We start from the raw sequence: 24,276 nt of genomic DNA, 5'->3' as shown, positions 1-24,276 counted from the left end.
TTGGGGCCCCCGGGGGTTAGGCCCCTGGAGCTATGGTTCGGACACTCATGGGTTGGGCCCCTGGAGTTGGTGTTGGGTCCCCCAGGGGTTGGGCCCCTGGAGCTCGGGTGGGACCCCAGGGGTTAGGCCATTTGAGCTATGGTTCAGGTGCTCAGGGGTTGGGCCCCTGGAGCTATGGTTCGGGCGCTCAGGGGTTGGGCCCCTGGAGCTGGTGTTGGGGCCCCCAGGGGTTAGGCACCTGGAGATATTTTTCGGGCGCTCAGGCGTTGGGCCCTTGGAGCTGTTGTTGGGGCCCCTGACCTAAAGTCACCTCCTGCTCTCCCATCCCCCACACAGACAGTCCCCACTCCATCACAGTAATGCCCAGAGCATTTCACGCATGGAGCAACAGTAACACTGTGTGGCCATGCAGGGTAACGCCCACAGCATTTCCTGCATTGAGCAAGAGTGACACCGTGTGGACACGTAGGGTAATGCACAGAGCATTTCCCCGCATGGAGCAACAGTGACACCATGTTGCCACACAGGGTAATACACAGAGCATATCCACCCAGGAGCAACAGTGACACCATGTGGTCACGCAGAGTAATGCATTGAGCATTTCCTGCATGGATCTATGGTTCGGGAGCTCTGGGGTTGGGCCCCTGGAGCTGGTGTTGGGGCTCCCAGGGGTTGGGCCCCTGGAGCTGGTTTTGGGGGCCCCCAGGGGTTAGGCCCCTGGAGCTATTGTTCAGGCTCCCAGGGGTTGGTCCCCTAGAGCTGGTGTTGGAGCCCCAGGGGTTAGGTCCCTGGAGCCAGGGTTCGGGCGCTCAGGGGTTGGGCTCCTGGAGCTATGGTTCTGGTGTTCAGTGGTTGGGCCCCTGGAGGTGGGGTCGAGGGCCCCAGGGGTTGGGCCCGTGGAGCTGGGGTTGGGGCCCCCGGGTTTAGGAACCTGGAGCTATGGTTCGGGCGCTCAGGGGTTCGGCCCTTGGAGCTGGGGTGGGGGCCCCCATGGGTTAGTCCCCTAGAGCTATGATTCAGGCGCTCAGGGGTTGGGCCCCTGGAGCTGGTGTTGGGGCCCCTAGGGGTTGGGCCCCTGGAGCTGGTGTTGGGCCCCAGGGGGTTAGGCCCCTGGAGCTATGGTTCGGGCGCTCAGGTGTTGGGCCCCTGGAACTGGTGTTGAGGCCCCCAGGGCTTGGGCCCCTGGAGCTGGGGTTGGGGCCCCCAGGGGTTGGTCCTCTAGAGCTAGTGTTGGAGCCCCAGGGGTTAGGTCTCTGGAGCCAGGGTTCGGGCGCTCAGGGGTTGGGCTCCTGGAGCTATGGTTCTGGTGCTCAGTGGTTGGGCCCCTGGAACTGGGGTCGAGGGCCCCTGGGGTTGGGCCCCTGGAGCTGGTGTTGGGGCCCCCAGGGGTTGGGCCCCCGGAGCTGGGGTTGGGGCCCCTAGAAGTTAGGACCCTGGTGCTATGGATCGGGCGCTTAGCTGTTGGGCCCCTGGAGCTGGTGTTGTGGCCCCCAGGGGTTGGGCCCCCGGAGCTGGTGTTGGGGCCCCAGGGGTTAGGTCATTTGTGCTATGGTTTAGGCGCTCAGGGGTTGGGCCCCTGGAGCTATGGTTCAGGCGCTCAGGGGTTGGGCCCCTGGAGCTGGTGTTGGGGCCCCCAGGGGTTAGGCACCTGGAGGTATTGTTCGGGCGCTCAGGGGTTGGGCCTTGGAGCTGGTGTTGCGGCCCCCAGGGGTTAGGCCCCTGGAGCTATGGTTCGGGCGCTGAGGGGTTGGGCCCTTGGAGCTGGGGTGGGGGCCCCCAGGGGCTGGGCCCCTGGAGCTTGTGATGGGGCCCCAGGGGTTAGGCCCCTGGAGCTATGGTTCGGGCGCTCAGGGGTTGGGCCCCTGGAGCTGGTGTTGGGGCCGTCAGGGGTTGGGCCCCGGGAGCTATGGTTCGGGCGCTGAGGTGTTGGGCCCCTGGAGCTGGGGTCGAGGGCCCCAGGGGTTGGGCCCCTGGAGCTGGGGTTTTGGCCCGTGGGGGTTAGGCCCCTGGAGCTATGGTTCGGGCGCTCAGGGTTTGGGTCCCTGGAGCTGGTGTTGGGGCCCCAGGGGTTAGGCCATTTGAGCTATGGTTTAGGCGCTCAGGGGTTAGGCACCTGGAGGTATTGTTCGGGCGCTCAGGGGTTGGGCCCTTGGAGCTGGTGTTGCGGCCCCCAGGGGTTAGGCCCCTGGAGCTATGGTTCGGGCGCTGAGGGGTTGGTCCCTTGGAGCTGGTGTGGGGGCCCACAGGGGCTGGGCCCCTGGAGCTTGTGATGGGGCCCCAGGGGTTAGGCCCCTGGAGCTATGGTTCGGGCGCTCAGGGGTTGGGCCCCTGGAGCTGGGGTCGAGGGCCCCAGGGGTTGGGCCCCTGGAGCTGGGGTTGGGGCCCGTGGGGGTTAGGCCCCTGGAGCTACGGTTCGGGCGCTCAGGGGTTGGGGCCTTGGAGCTGGGGTGGGGGCCCCCAGGTGTTAGGCCCCTGGAGCTATGGTTCGGGCGCTCAGGGGTTGGGCCCCTGGAGCTGGTGTTGGGGCCCCCAGGGGTGAGACCCCTGGAGGTATTGTTCGGGCGCTCAGGGGTTGGGCCCTTGGAGCTGGTATTGGGGCCCCCAGGGGTTAGGCCCCTGGAGCTTTGGTTCAGGCGCTCAGGAGTTGGGCCCCTGGAGCTGGTGTTGGGGCCCCCAGGGGTAGGGCCCCTGAAGCTGGTGTTGGAGCCCCAGGGGTTAGGTCCCTGGAGCTAGGGTTCGGGCGCTCAGGGGTTGGGCCCCTGGAGCTATGGTTCGGGCGCTCAGTGGTTGGGCCCCTGGAGCTGGGGTCGAGGGCCCAAGGGGTTGGGCCCCTGGAGCTGGGGTTGGGGCCCCCGGGGGTTAGGCCCCTGGAGCTATGGTTCGGACGCTCATGGGTTGGGCCCCTGGAGTTGGTGTTGGGTCCCCCAGGGGTTGGGCCCCTGGAGCTCGGGTGGGACCCCAGGGGTTAGGCCATTTGAGCTATGGTTCAGGTGCTCAGGGGTTGGGCCCCTGGAGCTATGGTTCGGGCGCTCAGGGGTTGGGCCCCTAGAGCTGGTGTTGGGGCCCCCAGGGGTTAGGCACCTGGAGATATTTTTCGGGCGCTCAGGCGTTGGGCCCTTGGAGCTGGTGTTGGGGCCCCTGACCTAAAGTCACCTCCTGCTCTCCCATCCCCCACACAGACAGTCCCCACTCCATCACAGTAATGCCCAGAGCATTTCACGCATGGAGCAACAGTAACACTGTGTGGCCATGCAGGGTAACGCCCACAGCATTTCCTGCATTGAGCAAGAGTGACACCGTGTGGACACGTAGGGTAATGCACAGAGCATTTCCCCGCATGGAGCAACAGTGACACCATGTTGCCACACAGGGTAATACACAGAGCATATCCACCCATGGAGCAACAGTGACACCATGTGGTCACGCAGAGTAATGCACTGAGCATTTCCTGCATGGATCTATGGTTCGGGAACTCTGGGGTTGGGCCCCTGGAGCTGGTGTTGGGGCTCCCAGGGGTTGGGCCCCTGGAGCTGGTTTTGGGGGCAGCCAGGGGTTAGGCCCCTGGAGCTATTGTTCAGGCACTCAGGGGTTGTTCCCATGGAGCTGGTGTTGGGACCCCCAGGGGTTAGGCTCCTGTAGGTATTGTTCGGGCGCTCAGGGGTTGGTCCCTTGGAGCTGGTGATGGGGCCTCCAAGGGATTAGGCCCCTGGAGCTATGGTTCGGGCGCTCAGGGGTTGGGACCCTGGAGCTGGTGTTGGGGCCCCCAGGGGTTGGACCCCTGGAGCTGGTGTTGGGGCCCCCAGGGTTTGGGCCCCTGGAGCTATGCTTGGGGAGCTCTAGGGTTCGGCCCCTGGAGTGTTGGGACTCCCAGGGGTTTGGCTCCTGTAGCTGGTGTTGAGGCCTGCAGGGGTTGGGCCCCTGGAGCTGTGGTTGGGGCCCACGGGGGTTAGGCCCCTGGAGCTATGGTTCGGGCGCTCAGGGGTTGGGACCCTGGAGCTGGTGTTGGGGCCCCCAGGGGTTGGGCCCCTGGAGCTGCGGTTGGGGCCCCGGGGAATAGGCCCCTGGAGCTATGGTTCGGGCGCTCAGGGGTTGGGCCCCTGGAGCAGGTTTTGGGGCCCCCAGGGGTTGGGCCCCTGGAGCTGGTGTTTCGGCCCCAGGGGTTAGGCCTCTGGAGCTATGGTTCGGGCGCTCAGGGGTTGGGCCCCTGGAGCTATGGTTCGGGCGCTCAGGGGATGGGCCTCTGGAGCTATAGTTCGGGCGCTCAGGGGTTGGGTCCCTGGAGCTGGTGTTGGGGCCCCCAGGGGTTAGGCACCTGGAGGAATTGTTCGGGCGCTAAGGCGTTGGGACCTTGGAGCTGGTGATGGGGCCCCCAAGGGATTAGGCCCCTGGAGCTATAGTTCGGGCGCTCAGGGGTTGGGCCCGTGGAGCTGGTGTTGGGGCTCCAGGGCTGAGGCCCCTGGAGCTATGGTCCCCAACACCAGCTCCAGGGGCCCAACCCCTGAGCAACCGAACAATAGCTGCAGGGGCCTAACCCTAGGGTCCCGAACCCCAGCTCCAGGGGCCCAACCCCTGGGGGCCCCAACACCAGCTCCAGGGGTTGGGCCGCTGGAGCTGGTGTTTTGGCCCCCATGGGTTGGGCCCCTGGAGCTATGGTTAGGGCGCTCTGGGGGTTCGGACCCAGCCCCTGAGCGCCCGAACCCTAGCTCCAGGGGCCTAGCCCCTGGGGCCTCAACACCAGCTTCAGGGGTCCAACCCTTGAGTGTCCGAACCATAGCTCCAGGGGCCTAACCCCTGGGGCCCCAACCCCAGATCCAGGGGCCAAACCCCTGGGGGCCCCAACAACAGCTCCAGGGGCCCAACGCCTGAGCGCCCGAAACATAGCTCCAGGGGCCTAACACCTGGGGGCCCCAACCCTAGCTCCAAGGGCCCAACCCCTGAGGGCGTGAACCATAGCTCCAGGGTCCCAACCCCTGGTGGCCCAAACACCAGCTCCAGGGGCCCAACCCCTGAGAGCCCGAACCATAGCTCCAGGGGCCTAACCCACGTGGGCCCCAACCACAGCTCCAGGGGCCCAACCCCTGCGGACCCCAACACCAGCTCCAGGAGCCCAACCCCTGGGGGCCCCCAACACCAGCTCCAGGGTCCGAACCCCAGAGCGGCCTAACCATAGCTCCAGGGGCCCAACCCCTGGGGGCCAAAACACCAGCTCCAGCAGCCCAACTCCTGAGCAACCGATCCATAGCTCCAGGGGACTAACCCCTGGGGCCCCAACACCAGCTCCAGGGGCGCAACCCCTGGGGGCCCGAACACCAGCTCCAGGATCCCAACCCCTGAGCGCCCGAACAATACCTCCAGGGGCCTAACCCCTGGGAACCCCCACTCCAACTCCTAGGGCCCAACCCCTGAGCGCCCAAACCATAGCGCCAGGGGCCTAACCCCTGGGGCCAAAACACCAGCTCCAGGGGCCCAACCCCTCGGAGCCCCAACACCAGCTCCAGGGGCCCAACCCCAGAGCTCCCGAACCATAGCTCCATGCAGGAAATGCTCTGTGCATTACCCTGCGTGACCACATGGTGTCACTGTTGCTCCATGCGGGGAAATGCTCTGTGTATTACCCTGTGTGGCTACATGGTGTCACTGTTACTCCATGCGGGGAAATGCTCTGTGCATTACCCTATGTGGCCACACGGTGTCACTCTTGCTCTATGCAGGAAATGCTCTTTGCGTTACCCTGCATGGCCACACAGTGTTACTGTTGCTCCATGCGTGAAATGCTCTGGGCATTACTGTGATGGAGTGGGGACTCTGTGTGGGGGATGGGAGAGAAGAGGGTGACTTTAGGTCAGGGGCCCAAACACCAGCTCCAAGGGCCCAATGCCTGAGCACCCGAACAATACCTCCAGGTGCCTAACCTCTGGGGGCCCGAACCCCATCTCCAGGGGCCCAACCCCTGGGGCCCTCCACCCCAGCTCCAGGGGCCCAACCCCTAAGCGCAAGAACCATAGCTCCAGGGGCCTAACCCCGTGGGCCCCAACCACAGCTCCAGGCGCCCAACCCCTGCGGGCCCCAACACAAGCTCCAGGAGCCCAACCCCTGGGGGCCCCAACACCAGCTCCAGGGACTGAACCCCAGAGAGCCCTAACCATAGCTACAGGGGCCCAACCCCTGGGGGATCCAACACCAGCTCCAGTGTCCCAACTCCTGAGCACCCGAACCATAGCTCCAGGGGCCTAACCCCTGGGGGCCCCAGCACCAGCTCCAGGGGCCCAACCCCTGGGGGCCCCAACACCAGCTCCAGGGTCCTAACCCCTGAGCGCCCGAACCATAACTCCAGGAGCCTAATCCCTTGGGGGCCCCATAACCAGCTCCAAGGGCCCAACCCCTGAGCGCCCGAACAATACCTCCAGGGGCCTAACCCCTCGGGGCCCCAACACCAGCTCCACGGGCTCAACCCCTGAGTGCCCGAACCATAGCTCCAGGGGCCTAACACCTAGGGGCCCCAACTCCAGCTCCAAAGGCCCAACCCCTGACACCGGAACCATAGCGCCAGGGGACTAACCCCTGGCGCCCCAACACCACCTCCAGGGGCGCAACCCCTGGGAGCCCCAACACCAGCTCCAGGGGCCCAACCCCAGAGCTCCCGAACCATAGCTCCATGCAGGAAATGCTCTGTGCATTACCCTGCGTGACCACATGGTGCCACTGTTGCTCCATGCGGGGAAATGCTCTGTGTATTACCCTGTGTGGCTACATGGTGTCACTGTTGCTCCATGCGGGGAAATGCTCTGTGCATTACCCTGTGTGGCCACACGGTGTCACTCTTGCTCTATCCATGAAATGCTGTGGGCGTTACCCTGCATGGCCACACAGTGTTACTGTTGCTCCATGCGTGAAACGCTCTGGGCATTACTGTGATGGAGTGGGGACTGTCTGTGTGGGGGATGGGAGAGAAGGGGGTGACTTTAGGTCAGGGACCCCAACACCAGCTCCAAGGGCCCAATGCCTGAGCGCCCGAACAATACCTCCAGGTGTCTAACCTCTGGGGGCCCGAACCCCATCTCCAGGGGCCCAACCCCTGGGGCCCTCGACCCCAGCTCCAGGGGCCCAACCCCTAAGCACCCGAACCATAGCTCCAGGGGCCTAACCCCGTGGGCCCCAACCACAGCTCCAGGGTCCCAAGCCCTGAGCGCCCGAACCATAGCTCAAGGAGCCTAATACCTTGGGGGCCCCATCACCAGCTCCAAGGGCCCAACCCCTGAGCGCCCGAACAATATCTCCAGGGGCCTAACCCCTGGGGGCCCCAGCTCCAGCTCCAAGGGCCCAACCCCTGAGCACCCGAACCATAGCGCCAGCGGACAAATCCCTTGCGCCCCAACACCACCTCCAGGGGCCCAACCCCTGGGAGCCCCAACACCAGCTCCAGGGGCCCAACCCCAGAGCTCCCGAACCATACCTCCATGCAGGAAATGCTCTGTGCATTTCCCTGCGTGACCACATGGTGTCACGGTTGCTCCATGCGGAGAAATGCTCTGTGCATTACCCTATGTGGGCACACGGTGACACTCTTGCTCCATGCAGGAAATGCTCTGGGCATTACTGTGATGGAGTGGGGACTGTCTGTGTGGGGGATGGGAGAGCAGGGGGTGACTTTAGGTCAGGGGTCCCAACACCAGCTCCAGGGGCCCAACCCCTGGGGGCCCCAAAACCAGCTCCAGGGGACCAACCCCTGAGCTCCCGAACCATAGCTCCAGGGCCCTAACCCCTGGGGACTCAACACCAGCTCCAGGTTCCCAGCCCCTGGGGTCCCAACACCAGCTCCAGGGGGACAACCCCTGAGCGCCCGAACCATAGCTCCAGGGGCCTAACCCCTGGGGGCACCAACCCCAGCTCCAGCGGCCAAACACCCGGGGGCCCCAACCCCAGCTCCACGGGCTCAACCCCTAAGCGCCCGAACCATAGCTCCAGGGGCCCAACCCCTGAGCGCCTGAACCATAGCTCAAATGGCCTAACCGCTGGGGCCCCAACACCAGCTCCGGGGGCCCAACCCCTGGGGGCCCCAACACCAGCTCCAGGGGCTCAACCCCAGAGCGCCCGAACCATAGCTCCAGGGGCCTAACCCCTGGGGCCCCAACACCAGCTCCAGGGACCCAACCACTGGGGGCCCCAACAACAGCTCCAGAGGCCCAACTCCTGGGTGCCCGAACCATAGCTCCAGGGGCCTAACCCCTGGGGCCCCAACCCCAGCTCCAGGAGCCCAACCCTTGGGGCCCCAACACCAGCTCCAGGGGCCCAACCCCTGAGGCCCTCGACCTCAGCTCCACGGGCTCAACCCCTGAGCGCCCGAACCATAGCTCCGGGGCCTAAGCCCTGGGGCCCCAACACCAGCTCCAGGGGCCCAACCCCTGAGCGCCCGAACCATAGCTCCAGAGGCCTAACCCCCGGGGCCCCAACCCCAGCTTCAGGGGACCAACCCCTGGGGGCCCCACCACCAGCTCAAGGGACCCAACCCCAGAGCACCCGAACCATAGCTCCAGGGGACCAACCCCTGGGGGCCCCAACATCAGCTACGGGGGCCCAACCCCTGAGCGCCCGAACCATAGCTCCAGGGGCCTAACCCCTGGGGCCCCAACACCAGCTCCAGGGGCCCAACCCCTGGGGCCCCAACACCAGCACCAGGGGCCCAAACCGTGAGTAACCGAACCATAGCTCCAGGGCCCTATCCCCTGGGGGCCCCAACACCAGCTCCAAGGGCCCAACACCTGAGCGCCCGAGCAATACCTCCAGGAGCCTAACCCCTGGGGCCCCAACACCAGCTCCAGGTTCCCAGCCCCTGGGGTCTCAACACCAGCTCCAGGGGCCCAACCCCAGGGCGCCCGAACCATAGCTCTTGGGGTCTAACACCTGGGGGCCCCCACCCCAGCTCCAAGGGCCCAACCAATGAGCGTCTGAACAATAGCTCCAGGGGCCTAACCCCTGGGGCCCCCAACACCAGCTAAAGGGGCCCAACCCCTGAGCGCCCGAACCATAGCTCCAGGGGCCTAACCCCTGGGGGCCCCAAAACCAGCTCCAGGGGACCAACCCCTGAGCGCCCGAACCATAGCTCCAGGGGCCTAACCCCTGGGGCCCCAACACCAGCTCCAGGTTCCCAAGCCCTGGGGTCCCAACACCAGCTCCAGGGGCCCAACGCCAGGGCCCCCGAACCATAGCTCTTGGGGCCTAACCCCTGGGGGCCCCAACCCCAGCTCCAGGAGACAAACACCCGGGGGCCCCAACCCCAGCTCCAGGGGCCTAACCCCCGGTGGCCCCAACACCAGCCCCAGAGACCCAACCCCTGGGGGGGGCCAACACCAGCTCCAGGGGATCAACCACTGAGAGCCCGAACCATAGGTCCAGGGGCCTAACCCCTGGGGGCCCCAACCCCAGCTCCAGGGGCCCAACCCCTGGGACCCTCAACCCCAGCTCCAGGGGCCCAAGCCCTCAGCGCCCGAACCATGGCTCCAGGGGCCCAACCCCTGACGGCCCCAACACCAGCTCCAGGGGCCCAACCCCTGAGCGCCCGAACCATAGCTCCAGGGGCCCAACCCCTGAGCGCCTGAACCATAGCTCAAATGGCCTAACCCCTGGGGCCCCAACACCAGCTCCGGGTGCCCAACCCCTGGGGGTCCCAACACTAGCTCCAGGGGCCCAACCCCTGAGCGCCCGAACCATAGCTCCAGGGGCCTAACCCCCGGGGGCCCAAACCCCAGCTCCAGGGGCCCAATCCCTGGGGCCCTCGACCCCAGCTCCAGGGGCCCAACCGTGAGCCCCCGAAGCATAGGTCCAGGGGCCTAACCCCCGGGGGTCCAAACACAGCTCCAAGGGGCCCAACCCCTGGTGCCCTTGACCCCAGCTCCAGGGGCCCAACCCTTTCACGCCCGAACCCTAGCTCCAGGGACCTAAGCCCAGGGGCTCCAACACCAGCTCCAGGGGCCCAACCCCTGGGGGCCACAACACCAGTTCCAGGGGCCCAACCCCTGAGCGCCCAAACCATAGCTCCAAGGGCCTAAACCCTGGGGGCCCCAACCCCAGCTCCAGGGGCCCAACCCCTGGGGGCCCAAACACCAGCTCCAGGGGCCCAACCCCTGAGCGCCCGAACCATAACTCCAGGGGCCTAACCCCCGGGGGCCCCAACACCAGCTCCAGGGGCCCAACCCCTGAGCGCCCGAACCATAGCTCCAGGGGCCTAACCCCTGGGGGCCCCAACACCAGCTCCAAGGGCCCAACACCTGTGCGCCCGAACAATAACACCAGGGGCTTAACCCCTGGAGGCCCCAACACCAGCTCCAGGGGCCCAATCCATGAGCGCCCGAACCATAGCTCCAGGGGCCTAACGCCTGCAGGCCCCCACCCCAGCTCCAAGGGCCCAACCCCTGAGCGCCCGAACCATAGCTCCAGGGACCTAACCCCCGGGGGCCCGAGCCCCAGCTCAAGGGGCCCAACCCCTGGGGCCCTCGACCCCAGCTCCAGGGGCCCAACCCCTGAGCGCCCGAACCATAGCTCCAGGGGCCCAACCCCTGACGGCCCCAACACTAGCAGCAGGGGCCCAACCCCTGAGCGCCCGAACCATAGCTCCAGGGACCTAACCCCTGGGGCCCCAACACCAGCTGCAGGGGCCCAGCCACTGGGGGCCCCAAAACCAGCTCCAGGGGCCCAACCCATGACGGCCCAAATGCCAGCTCCAGGGGCCCAGCCCCTGAGCATCCGATCCATAGCTCCAGGGGCCCAACCCCTGACGGCCCCAACACTAGCAGCAGGGGCCCAACCCCTGAGCGCCCGAACCATAGCTCCAGGGTCCTAACCCCTGGAGCACCAACACCAGCTCAAACGGCCCAACGCATGAGCGCCCGAACAATACCTCCAGGCGCCTATCCCCTGGGGGACCGAATACCAGCTCCAGGGCCACAACCCCTGAGCGCCCGAAAGATAGCTCCAGGAGCCTGACCCCTGGGGCCTCAACACCAGCTCCAGGGGCCCAACCCTTGAGCGCTCGAACCATAGCTACAGGACCCTAACCCCTGGGGGCCCCCACCCCAGCTCCACGGGCCCAAAACCTGAGCGCCCGAACCATAGTTCCAGGGGCCTAACCCCTGGGGGCCCAAACCCCAGCTCCAGGGGCCCTACAACTGGGGGCCCCAACACCAGCTCCAGGGACCCAACCTCTGAGCGCCCGAACCATAGCTCCAGGGGCCCAATCCCTGAGCGCCCGAACCATAGCTATAGGGGCCTAACCCCTGGGGCCCCAACACCAGCTCCAGGGGCCCAACCCCTGAGGGCCCCAACACCAGCTCCAGGGGCCCAACTCGTGAGCGCCCGAACCATAGCTCCAGGGTCCTAACCTCTGTGGTCCCCAACACCAGCTCCAAGGGCCCAAGCCCTGAGCGCCTGAACCATAGCTCCAGGGGCCTAACCCCTAGGGGCCCCAACCCCAGCTCCAGGGGCCCAACCCCTGGGGGCCCCAAAACCAGCTCCAGGGGCCCAGCCCCTGGAGCTATGGTTCGGGCGCTCAGGGCTTGGGCCCTTGGAGCTGGGGTGGGGGTCCTCAGGGGTTAGGCCCCTGGAGCTATGGTTCGGGCGCTCAAAGGTTGGGCCCTGGAGCTGGTTTTGGGCCCCTAGAGGTTAGGCCCCTGGAGGTATTGTTCGGGCGCTCAGGGGTTGGGCCCTTGGAGCTGGTCTTGGGGCCCCCAGGGGTTAGGCCCCTGGAGCTATGGTTTGGGCGCTCAGGGGTTGGGCCCCTGGAGCTGAGTTGGGGCCGCGACGGGTTGGGCCCCTGGAGCTATGGTTCGGGTGCTCTGGGGCTGGGTCCCTGGAGCTGGTGGTGGGGCCCCCAGGGGTTGGGCCCCTGGAGCTGGAGTTGGGGCCCCAGGGGTTAAGCCTCTGGAGCTATCGTTCGGGCGCTCAAGGGTTAGGCCCCTGGAACTGGTGTTTGGGCCCCAGGGGTTAGGCCCCGGAGGAATGGTTCGGGCTCTCAGGGGTTGTGCCCTTGGAGCTGGGGTCGAGGGCCCCAGGGGTTCGGCCCCTGAAGCTGGTTTTGGGGCCCCCAGGGGTTGGGCCCCTGGAGTTTGGGTTTTGGCTTCTAGGAGTTAGGCCCCTGGAGCTATTGTTCGGGCGCTCAAGGGTTGGGCCCCTGGAGCTGGTGTTGGGGTCCCCTGGGGTTGGGCCCCTGGAGCTGGGATTGGGGCCCCCGGGGGTTAGGCCCCTGGAGCTATAGTTCGGGGGCTCAGGGGTTGGACCCTTGGAGCTGGGGTGGGGGCCTCCAGTCGTTAGGCCCCTGGAGCTATGGTTCGGGGTCTCAAGGGTTGGGCCCCTAAAGCTGGTGTTGGGGCCCCCAGGGGTTAGGCCCCTGAAGGTATTGTTTGGGCTCTCAGGGGTTGGGGCCCTTGGAGCTGGTGTTGGGGCCCCCTGGGGTTGGGCCCCTGGAGCTGGGGTTGGGGCCCCCGGGGGTTAGGCCCCTGGAGCTATAGTTCGGGGGCTCAGGGGTTGGACCCTTGGAGCTGGGGTGGGGGCCTCCAGTCGTTAGGCCCCTGGAGCTATGGTTCGGGGTCTCAAGGGTTGGGCCCCTAAAGCTGGTGTTGGGGCCCCCAGGGGTTAGGCCCCTGAAGGTATTGTTTGGGCGCTCAAGGGTTGGGCCCTTGGAGCTGGTGTTGGGGCCCACAGGGGTTAGGTCCCTTTAGCTATGGTTCGGGCGCTCAGGAGTTGGGCCCCTGGAGCTGGTGTTGGGGCCAAAGGGATTAGGCCCCTGGATCTATGGTTCGGGCGCTCAGGGGTTGGGCCCCTGGAGCTGGTGTTGGGGCCCCCAGGGGTTGGGCCCCTGGAGCTGGGGTTGGGGCCCCCGGGGGTTAGGCCCTGGAGCTATGGGTCGGGCGCTAGGGATTGGGCCCCTGGAGCTGGTGTTTTGGCCCCAGGGATTAGGCCCCTGGAGCTATGGTTCGGGCACTCAGGGGTTGGGCCCCTGGAGCTGGTGTTGGGGCCCCAGGGGTTGGGCCTCTGGAGCTGGATTTTGGGCCCGAGGGGTTAGGCCCCTCCAGCTATGGTTCGTGCGCTCAGGGGTTGGGCCCCTGGAGCTGGTGTTGGGGCCCCAGGTATTAGGCCCCTGGAGCTATGGTTCGGGCACTCAGGGGTTGGGCCCATGGAGCTGGTGTTGGGGCCCCCAGGGCTTGGGCCCCTGGAGCTATGGCTCGGGCGTTCTGGGATTGGGCCCCTGGAGCTGGTGGTGGGGCCCCCAGGGGTTGGGCCCCTGGAGCTGGTGTTGGTACCCCAGGGGTTAGGCTCCTGGAGCTATGGTTCGGGCGCTCAGGGGTTGGGCCCCTGGGACTGGTGTTGGGGCCCCAGGGGTTAGGCCTCGGAGCTATGGTTCGGGCTCTCAGGGGTTGTGCTCTTGGAGCTGGGGTCGAGGGCCCCTGGGGTTCGGTCCCTGGAGCCGGGGTTGGGGCCCCCGGGGGTTAGGCCCCTGGAGGTATGGTTCGGGCCCTCAGGGGTTGTGCCCCTGGAGCTGGTGTTGGGGCCCCCAGGGGATGGGCCCCTGGAGCTGGGGTTGGGATCCCCAGGGATTAGGCCCCTGGAGCTATGGTTCGGGCCCTCAGGGGTTGGGACCCTGGAGCTGGTGTTGGGGCCCCCAGGGGTTGGGCCCCTGGAACTAGTATTGGTGCCCCAGGGGTTAGGTCCCTGGAGCTATGATTCAGGCGCTCAGGGGTTGGGCCCCTGGAGCTATGTTTCGGGCGCTCAGGGGTTGGGCCCCTGGAGGTACGGTCGAGTTCCCCAGGGGTTGGGCTCCTGGAGCTGGGGTTGGGACCCCCGGGGGTTAGGCCCCTGGAGCTATGGTTTGGGCGCTCAGGGGTTGGGCCTCTGGAGCTGGTGTTGGGTCCCCAAGGGGTTGGGCCCCTGAAGCTGGGTTTGGGGCCCCTAGGGGTTAGGCCCCTGGAGCTATGGTTCGGGTGCTCAGGGGTTCGACCCCTGGAGCTGGTTTTGGGGTCCCCAGGGGTTTGGCCCCTGGAGCTGTTTTTGGGGCCCCAGGGTTTAGGCCCCTGGAGCTATGGTTCGGGCGCTCAGGGGTTGGGCCCCTGGAGCTGGGGTCGAGGGCCCCAGGGTTTTGACCCCTGGAGCTGGGGTTGGGACCCCCTGGGGTTAGGCCCCTGGAGCTATGGTTCGGGCGCTCAGGGGTTGGGCCCCTGGAGCTGATGTTGGGGCCCCCAGGGGTTGGGCCCCTGGAGCTGGGGTTGGGGCCCCCGGGGGTTAGGCCCCTGGAGCTATAGTTCGGGGGCTCAGGGGTTGGACCCTTGGAGCTGGGGTGGGGGTCTCCAGTCGTTAGGCCCCTGGAGCTATGGTTCGGGCTCTCAAGGGTTGGACCCCTGAAGCTGGTGTTGGGGCCCCCAGGGGTTAGGCCCCTGAAGGTATTGTTTGGGCGCTCAGGGGTTGGGCCCTTGGAGCTGGTGTCGGGGCCCACAGGGGTTAGGTCCCTTTAGCTATGGTTCGGGCGCTCAGGAGTTGGGCCCCTGGAGCTGGTGTTGGGGCCAAAGGGATTAGGCCCCTGGAGCTATGGTTCGGGCGCTCAGGGGTTGGGCCCCTGGAGCTGGTGTTGGGGCCCCCAGGGGTTGGGCCCCTGGAGCTGGTGTTGGGCCCCCCAGAGGTTAGGCCCCTGTAAGTATTGTTCGAGCGCTCAGGGGTTGGGAATTTGGAGCTGGTGTTGGGGCCCACAGGAGTTAGGCCCCTGGAGCTATGGTTCGGGCACTCAGGAGTTGGGCCCCTGGAGCTGGTGTTGGGGTCCCCATGGGTTCGGCCCCTGGAGCTGGTTTTGGTGCCCCAGGGGTTAGGCCCCTGAAGATATGGTTCGGGCGCTCAGGGGTTGGGCCCCTGGAGCTGGTGTTGGGGCCCCCAGGGGTTAGGCCCCTGGAGCTATGTTTCGGGCGCTCAGAGATAGGGCCCTTGGAGATGGTGTTGGGGCCTCCAAGGGTTAGGCCCCTGGAGCTATGGTTCGGGCGCTCAGGGGTTGGGCCCCTGGAGCTGGTGTTGGGGCCCCCAGGGGTTGGGCCCCTGGAGCTGGTGTTGGGACCCCCAGAGGTTAGGCCCCTGTAAGTATTGTTCGAGCGCTCAGGGGTTGGGAATTTGGAGCTGGTGTTGGGGCCCACAGGAGTTAGGCCCCTGGAGCTATGGTTCGGGCACTCAGGAGTTGGGCCCCTGGAGCTGGTGTTGGGGTCCCCATGGGTTCGGCCCCTGGAGCTGGTTTTGGTGCCCCAGGGGTTAGGCCCCTGAAGATATGGTTCGGGCGCTCAGGGGTTGGGCCCCTGGAGCTGGTGTTGGGGCCCCCAGGGGTTAGGTCCCTGGAGCTATGTTTCGGGCGCTCAGAGATAGGGCCCTTGGAGATGGTGTTGGGGCCTCCAAGGGTTAGGCCCCTGGAGCTATGGTTCGGGCGCTCAGGAGTTGGGCCCCTGGAGCTGGTGTTGGGGCCCCCAGGTGTTGGGCCCCTGAAGCTGGTGTTGGAGCCCCAGGGGTTAGGTCTCTGGTGCTAGGGTTCGGGCGCTGAGGGATTGGGTCCCTGGAGCTGGGGTTGTGGCCCGTAGGGGTTCGGCCCCTGGAGCTGGTGTTGGGGCCCCAGGGGTTTGGCCCCTTGAGCTATGGTTCGGGCGCTCAGGTGTTGGGCCCCTGGAGCTATGGTTCGGGCGCTCAGGGGTTGGGCCGCTGGAGCTGGTGTTGGGACCCCCAGGGGTTAGGCCCCTAGAGGTATTGTTCGGGCGCTCAGGGATTGGGCCCCTGGAGCTGGTGTTGGGGCCCCCAGGTGTTAGGCCCCTGGAGCTATGATTCGGACGCTCAGGGGTTGGACCCCTGGAGCTGGTGTTGGGGCCCCCAGGGGTTGGGCTCCTGGAGCTGGGGTTGGGGCCCCCAGAGGTTATGCCCCTGGAGCTATGGTTCGGGCGCTCAAGGGTTGGGCCCCTGAAGCTGGTGTTGGGACCCCCAGGGGTTCGGCCCCTGAAGGTATTGTTCGGGCGCTCAGGGGTTGGGCCCTTGGAGCTGGTGTTGTGGCCCAGAGGAGTTAGAACCCTGGACCTATGGTTCGGGCGCTCAGGAGTTGTGCCCCTGGAGTTGGTGTTGGGGCCCCCATGGGTTGGTCCCCTGGAGCTGGTGTTGGTGCCCCAGAGGTTTGGCCGCTGAAGCTATGGTTCGGGCGCTCAGGAGTTGGGCCCCTGGAGCTGGTGTTGGGGCCCCCAGGGGTTAGGCCCTGGAGCTATGGTTCGGGCGCTCAGAGATAGGGCCCTTGGAGATGGTGTTGGGGCCTAAAGGGGTTAGGCCCCTGGAGCTATGGTTCGGGCGCTCCGGAGTTGGGCCCCTGGAGCTGGTGTTGGGGCCCCCAGGGGTTGGGCCCCTGGAGCTGGTGTTGGGGCCCCCAGGGGTTGGGCCCCTGGAGTTGCGGTTGGGTTCCCCGGGTGTTGGGCCCCTGGAGCTATGTTTCGGGCGCTCAGGGGTTGAGCCCCTGGAGCTGGTGTTGGGGCCCCCAGGGGTTGAGCCCCTGGAGCTACGGTTCGGGCGCTCAGGGGTTGGGCCCCTGGAGCTATGGTTCGGGCGCTCAGGGGTTGGGTCCCTGGAGCTGGGGTCGAGGGCCCCAGGTTTGGGCCTCTGGAGCTGGGGTTGGGACCCCCGGGGGTTAGGCTCCTGGACCTATGGTTCGAGCGCTCAGGGCTTGGGCCCCTGGAGCTGGTGTTGGGGCCTCTAGGGTTTGGGCCCCTGGAGCTGGGTTTGGGGCCCCTAGGGGTTAGGTCCCAGGAGCTATGGTTCGGGCGCTCAGGGGTTGGGCCTCTGGAGCTGGTGTTGGGTCCCCCAGGGGTTGGGCCCCTGGAGCTGGTGTTGGGGCCCCAGGGGTTAGTTCCCTGGAGCTATGGTTCGGGCGTACAGGGTTTGGGCCCCTGGAGCTATGTTTCGGGCGCTCAGGGGTTGGGCCCCTGGAGCTGGGGTCGAGGGCCTCAGGGTTTGGAACCCTGGAGCTGGTTTTGGGGTCACCTGGGTTTAGGCCCTTGGAGCAATGGTTCGGGCGCTCACGGGTTGGGCCCCTGGAGCTGGTGTTCGGGCCCCAGGTGTTAGGCCCCTGTAGCTATGGTTCGGGCGCTCAGGGGCTGTGCCCCTGGAGCTACGGTTCGGGCGCTCAGGGGTTCGGCCCCTGGAGCTGGTGTTGGGGCCCCCAGGGGTTGGGCCCCGGGAGCTGGGGTTGGGTCCCCCAGGGTTTAGGTCCCTGGAGCTATGGTTCGGGCGCTCAGGCTTTGGGCCCTTGGAGCTGGGGTGGGGGCCCCCAGGGGTTAGGCCTCTGTAGCTATGGTTCGAGCGCTCAGGGGTTGGGCCCCTGGAGCTTGTGTTGGGGCTCCCAGGGGTTAGGCCCCTGGAGGTATTGTTCGGGCGCTCAGGGGTTCGGCCCCTGGAGCTGGTGTTGCGGCCCCCAGGGGTTCGGCCCATGGAGCTGGGGTTGGGGCCTCCAGGGGTTAGGCCCCTGTAGCTATGGTTCCGGGGCTCAGGGGTTGGGCCCCTGGAGCTGGTGTTGGGGCTCCCAGGAGTTGGGTCCCTGGAGCTGGTGTTGGGGCCCCACGGGTTAGGTCCCTGGAGCTATGGTTCGGGCTCTCAGGTTTTGGGCCCCTGGAGCTGGGGTGGGGTCCCCAGGCTTTAGGCCCCTGTAGCTATGGTTCGAGCGCTCAGGGGTTGGGCCCCTGGAGCTGGTGTTGGGGCCCCCAGGGGTTATGCCCCTGTAGGTATTGTTCGGGCGCTCAATGGATGGACCCCTGGAGCTGGTGTTGGGGCCCCCATGGGTTAGGCCCCTGAAGCTATGGTTCGGGCGCTCAGGGGTTGGACCCCTGGAGCAGGTGTTTGGGCCCCCATGGGCTGGGCCCCTGGAGGTGGGGTTGGGGCCCCCAGGGGTTAGGCCCCTGGAGCTAAGGTTCGGACGGTTAGGGGTTGGGACCCTGAAGCTGGTGTTGGGGCCCCTAGGGGTTGGGCGCCTGGAACTGGGGTTGGGGCCACCACGGGTTAGGCACCTGGAGGTATTGTTCGGGCGCTCAGGTGTTGGGCCCCTGGAGCTGGTGTTGGGGCCCCCAGGGATTAGACCCCTGGAGCTATGGTTTGGGCACTCAGAGGTTGGGACCCTGGAGCTGGTGTTGGGGCCCCCAGGGGTTGGGCTCCTGGAGCTATGGTTCGGGCGCTCTGGGGTTTGGTCCCTGGAGCTGGTGGTGGGATCCCCAGGGGTTGGGCCCCTGGAGCTGGGGTTGGGGCCCCCAGGGGTTGGGCCCCTGGAGTTTGGGTTGGGGCCGCTAGGGGTTAGGCCCCTGGAGCTAAGGTTCGGGCGCTCATTGTTTGGGCCCCTGGAACTGGTGTTGGGGCCCCCAGGGGTTGGGCCCCTGGATCTGGTGGATCTGGTTAGGACCCTGGAGCTATGGTTCGGGCGCTCAGGGGTTGGGCCCCTGGAGCTGGTGTTGGGGTCCCCAGGGGTTAGGGCCCTGGAGGTATTGTGCGGGCGCTCAGGGATTGGGCCCCTGGAGCTGGTGTTGGGGCCCCAGGGGTTGGGCCCCTGGAGCTATGGTTCGGGCGCTCAGGGGTTGGGCCCCTGGAGCTGGTGTTAGGGCCCCTGGGGTTAGGCCCCTAGAGCTATGGTTCGGGCGCTCTGGGGCTGGGCCCCTGGAGCTGGTGTTGGGGCCCCCAGGGGTTGGGCCCCTGGAGCTGGGCTTGGGACCCCTAGGGGTTAGGCCCCTGGAATTATGGTTCGGGCACTCAGGGGTTGGACCCTTGGAGCTGGGGTGGGGGCCCCCAGGGGTTAGGCCCCTGGAGCTATGGTTCGGGTGCTCAGGGGTTGGGCCCCTGGAATTGGTGTTGAGGCCGTCAGGGGTTGGGCCCCTAGAGCCATGGTTCGGGCGCTCAGGGGTTCGGCCCCTGGGGCTATGATTCGTGCGCTCAGGGGTTGGGCCCCTGGAACTGGTGTTGGGGCACCAGGGGTTAGGCCATTTGAGCCTAACCGCTGAGTGCCCGAAACATAGCTCCAGGGGCCTAATCCCTGGGGGCCCGAACAGCAGTTCCACGGGCCCAAAACCTGAGCGCACGAACAATACCTCCAGGTGCCTAACCCCTGGGAGCCCCAACACCAGCTGCAGAGGTCCAACCCCTGAGCGCCCGAACCATAGCTCCAGGGGCCAACCCCTGAACACCCGAACGATAGCTCCAGGGGCCCAACCGCTGAGCCCTGAACCACAGCTCAAATGGCCTAACCCCTGGGGCCCCTACACCAGCTCCAGGGGCCCAACCCCTGGGGGCCCGAACACCAGCTCCAGGGGCCCAACCCCTGAGCGCCCGAACCATAGCTTCAGGGGACTAACCCCCGGGGACCTCAACCCCAGCTCCAGGGGCCCAACCCCTGGGGGCCCCAACACCAGCTCCAGGAGCCCAACCCCTGAGGTCCCCAACACCAGCTCCAGGGGCCCAACCCCAGAGCGCCCGAACCATAGCTCCAGGGGCCCAAACACTGGGGGCCCCAACACCAGCTCCAGGGGCCCCACCCCTGAGCGCCCGAACCATAGCTCCAGGGGCCTAACCCTTGGGGATCCAAGCCCAGCTCCAGGGCCCCAACCCCTGGGGGCCCCAACACCAGCTCCAGGGGCCCAAACCCTGAGTGCCCAACCATAGCTCAAGGGGCCTAACCCCCGGGAGCCCCAACCCCAGCTCCAGGGTCCCAACCCCTGGGGGCCCCAACACCAACTCCAGGGGTCCAATCCTTGAGCTCCCGAACCATAGCTCCAGGGGCCTAACCCCTGGGGGCCCCAACACCAGCTCCAGGGGCCCAACCCCTGAGCGCCCGAACAATAACTCCAGGGGCCTAACCCCTAGGGGCCCCAACACCAGCTCCAGGGGCCCAACCCCTGTGGGCCCGAACAATACAGCCAGGGGCCTAAACTCTGGGGGCCCGAACCCCAGCTTCAGGGGTCCAAACCCTGGGGCCATCGACCGCAGCTCCAGGTGCCCAACCCCTGAGCGCCCGAACCATAGCTCCAGGGGCCCAACCCCTGACCGCCCGAACCATAGCTCCAGGGGCCTAACCCCTGCGGAACCCATCACCAGCTCCAGGAGCCCAACCCCTGGGGGCCCCAACACCAGCTCCAGGGGCCCAACTCCAGAGCGCCCGAAACATAGGTGCTGGGGCCCAATCCCTGGGGGCCCCAACACCAGCTCCAGTGGCCCTACCCCTGAGCGCCCGAACCATAGCTCTAGGGGCGTAACCCCTTGGGCCCCAACACCAGCTCCAGGGGCCCAACCCCTGGGGGCCCAAACACCAGCTCCAAGGGTCCAACCGCTGAGCGCCCGAACCAAAGCTCCAGGGGTCTATCCCGTGGGGGCCCCAACTTCAGCTCCAGGGGCCCAACCCCTGAGGGCCCGAACAATACCTCCAGGGGCCTAACCCCTGGGGGTCCCAACACCAGGTCCAGGGGCTAAACCCTTGAGCACTCGAACCATAGCTACAGGGGCCTAACCCCTAGGGGCCCCCACCCCAGCTCCAAGGGCCCAAAACCTGAGCGCCCGAACCGTAGCTCGAGGGGCCTAACCCCTGGGGGCCCCAACCCCAGCTCCAGGGGCCAAACCCTTGGGGGCCCCAACACCAGCTCCAGGGGCCCAACCCCTGAGCGCCCGAACCATAGCTCCAGGGGCCTAACCCCTGGGGCCCCAACACCAGCTCCAGGGGCCCAACCCCTGAGCGTCCGAACCATGCCTACAGGGGCCTAACCCCTAGGGGCCCCAACCCCAGGTCTAGGGGTCCAACCCCTGGGGGCTCCAACACCAGCTCCAGGGGCCGAACCCGTGAGCGCCCGAACCATAGCTCCAGGGGCCTAACCCCAGGGGGCCCCAACCCCAGCTCCAGGGGTCCAAACCCTGGGGCCCTCGACCCCAGCTCCAGGGGCCCAACCCCTGAGCGCCCGAACCATAGCTCCAGGGGCCTAACCCCTGCAGGCCCGAAACCAGCTCCAGGAGCCTAACCCCAGGGGGCCCCAAAACCAACTCCAGGGGCCCAACCCCTGAGCCCCCGAAGCATAGCTCCAGGGCCCCAACACCAGCTCTAGGGGCCAAACCCCTGGGGGCCCCAACACCAGCTCCACGGGCCCAACCCCTGAGCGTCCGAACCATAGCTCCAGGGGCTTAATCCCTGGGGGCTCCAACACCAGCTCCAAGGGCCCAACCTCTGAGCGCCCGAACAATACATCCAGGGGCCTAATCCCTGGGGGCCCCAACACCAGCTCCACGGGCAGAAACCCTGAGTGCCCGAAACATAGCTCCAGGGGCCCAACCCCTGAGCGCCTGAACCATAGCTTCAAGTGCCTAACCCCTGGGGCAGCAACACCAGCTCCAGAGCCCCAACCCCTGGGGGCCCCAACACCAGCTCCAGGGGCCAAACCCCTGAGCGCCCGAACCATAGCTCCAGAGGCCTAACCCCTGGGGGCCCCAACCCCAGCTCCAGGGGCCCAACCCCTGGGGGCCCCAACAGCAGCTCCAGGGACCCAACCCCTGAGCGCCCGAACCATAGCTCCAGGGGCCTAACCCCCGGGGGCCCCAACACCAGCTCCAGGGGTCCAACCCTTGAGCGCCCGAACCATAGTTCCAGGGGATAACCCCTGGGGGCCCAAACACCAGCTCCAGGGGCCCAACCCCTGAGCGCCCGAACCATAGCTCCAGGGGCCCAACCCGTGAGCGCCCGAACCATAGCTGCAGGGGCCTAACCCCTAGGGGCCCCAATCCCAGCTCCAGGGTTCCAACCCCTGGGGGCCCCAACCCCAGCTCCAGCGGCCCAACCCCTGGGGCCCTCGACCCCAGCTCCAGGGGCCCAACCCCTGAGCGCCCGAACCATAACACCAGGGGCCTAATCCCTGGTGGCCCCAACACCAGCTCCAGGGGCCCAAAACCTGGGGGCCCCAACACCAGCTCCAGGGGCCCAAAACCTGAGAGCCCGAACCATAGCTCCAGGGGCCTAACCCCTGGGGGCCCCAACCCCAGCTCCAGGCGCCCAACCCCTGGGGGTCCGAACACCAGCTCCAGGGTCACAACCCCTGAGCGCCCGAACCATAGCTCCAGGGGCCTAACCCCCGGGGGCCCCAACCCCAGCTCCGGGGGCCCAACCCCTGGGGGCCCCAACACCACCTCCAGGGGCCCAATCGCTGAGCGCCTGAACCATAGCTCCAGGGGCTTAACCCCCGGGGACCACAAACCAAGCTCCAGGGACCCAACCCCTGGGGGCCCCAACACGAGCTCCAGGGGCCCAACCCCTGGGGCTCCAACACCAGCTCCAGGGGCCCAACCCCTGAGTGCCCGAACCATAACACCAGGGGCCTAATCCCTGGTGGCCCCAACACCAGCTCCACGGGGTCAACACGTCAGTGCCCGAACAATACCTCCAGGTGCCTAACCCCTGGGGGCCCCAACACCAGCTCCAGGGGCCAAACCCCTGAGCGCCCGAACCCTAGCTCCAGGGGCCTAACCCCTGGGGGCCCCAACACCAGCTCCAAGGGCCCAACCCCTGAGTGCCCGAACAATACCTCCAGGGGCCTAACCCCTGGGGGCCCAAAAACCAGCTCCAGGGGCCCAACCCCTGAGTGCCCGAACCATATCTCTAGGGGACTAATCCCTGGGGGCCCCCACCCCAGCTCCAAGGGCCCATCCTCTGAGCGCCCTAACCATAGCTCCAGGGGCCTAACCCATGGGGGCCCCAACCCCAGCTCCAGCAGCCTAACCCCCGGGGGCCCAAAACCCAGCTCCAGTGGCCCAACCCCTGAGCGCCCGAACCATAGCTCCAGGGGCCGAACCCCTGAGCGCCCGAACAACAGCTCCAGGAGGGAAACCCCTGGGACCACAACACCAGCTCCAGGGGTCCACCCCCTGGGGCCCCAACACCAGCTCCAAGGACCCAAAGCCTTGGGGCCCCAACACCAGCTCCAGGGGCCCAATCCCTGAGAGCCCGAACCATAGCTCCAGGTGTCTAACCGCCGGGGGCCCTAACCCCAGCTCCAGGGGCCCAACCCCTGGGGCCCTCGACCCCAGCTCAAGGGGCCCAAACCCTGAGAGTCCGAACCGTATCTCCAGGGGCCTAACCGCTGGGGGCCCCAACCCCAGCTCCAGGGGCCCAACCCCTGGGGGCCCCAACACCAGCTCCACGGGCCCAACCCCTGAGCGCTCGAAACATAGCTCCAGGGGCCTAACCCCCGGGGCCCCAAACCCAGATCCAGGGGCCCAACCCCTGGGGGTCCCAAAACCAGCTCCAGGGGCCCAACCCCTGAGCGCCCGAACCATAGCTCCAGGGGCCTAACCCCCGGGGGCCCCAACCCCAGCTACAGGGGCCAAATCCCTAGGGGCCCCAACACCAGCTCCAGGAGCTCAACCCCTGGGAGCCCCAACACCAGCTCCAGGGGCCCAACCCCATAGCGCCCGAACCATAGCTGCAGGGGCCCAACCCCTGGGGCCCCAACACCAGCTCCAAGGGCCCAACCCCTGGGGGCTCCAACAGCAGCTCCAGGGGCCCAACCAATGAGGGCCCGAACCATACATCCAGGGGCCTAAGCCCTGGGGGCCCCAACACCAGCTCCAGGGGCCCAACCCTGAGCGCCCGAACCATAGCTCCAGGGGCCTAATCCCTGGGGACCCCAACCCCAGCTCCAGGGGCATAACTCCCGGGGGCCCCAACTCGAAGTCCAGGGGCCCAACCCCTGGGGCCCTCGACCCCAGCTCCAGGGGCCCAACCCCTGAGCGCCCGAACCATAGCTCCGGGTGCCCAACCCCTGGGGGCCGCAACCCCAGCTCCAGGGGCCCAACCCTTGGGGGCCCGAACACAAGCTCCAGTCGCCCAACCCCTGAGCGCCCGAGCGACAGCTCCAGGGGCCCAACCCCCGGGGACCCCATCCCCAACTCCAGGGGCCCAAGCCCTGGGGGCCCCAACACCAGCTCCAGGGGCCCAACCCCTGGGGCACTCGACCCCAGATCCAAGGGCACAACCGCTGAGAGACCGGACCATAGCTCCAGGGCCTAACCCCTGGGGCCCCAACACCAGTTCCAGGGGCCCAATCCCTGAGCGCCGAACCATAGCTCCAGGGGCCTAACCCCCGGGGCCCCAACCCCAGCTCCAGGGGCACAACTCCTGGGGGCCCCACCACCAGCTCCAGGGACCAAAGCCCAGAGCGCCCGAATCATAGCTCCAGGGGCCCAACCCCTGGGAGCCCCAACACCAGCTCCAGGGGCCCAACCCCT

Source organism: Gopherus flavomarginatus, chromosome 6, assembly GCF_025201925.1.
Source record: "Gopherus flavomarginatus isolate rGopFla2 chromosome 6, rGopFla2.mat.asm, whole genome shotgun sequence".
In the NCBI taxonomy this organism is placed as follows: domain Eukaryota; kingdom Metazoa; phylum Chordata; order Testudines; family Testudinidae; genus Gopherus; species Gopherus flavomarginatus.
The sequence above is the reverse complement of the archived record's forward strand: the minus strand, read 5'-3'. Positions refer to the sequence as shown.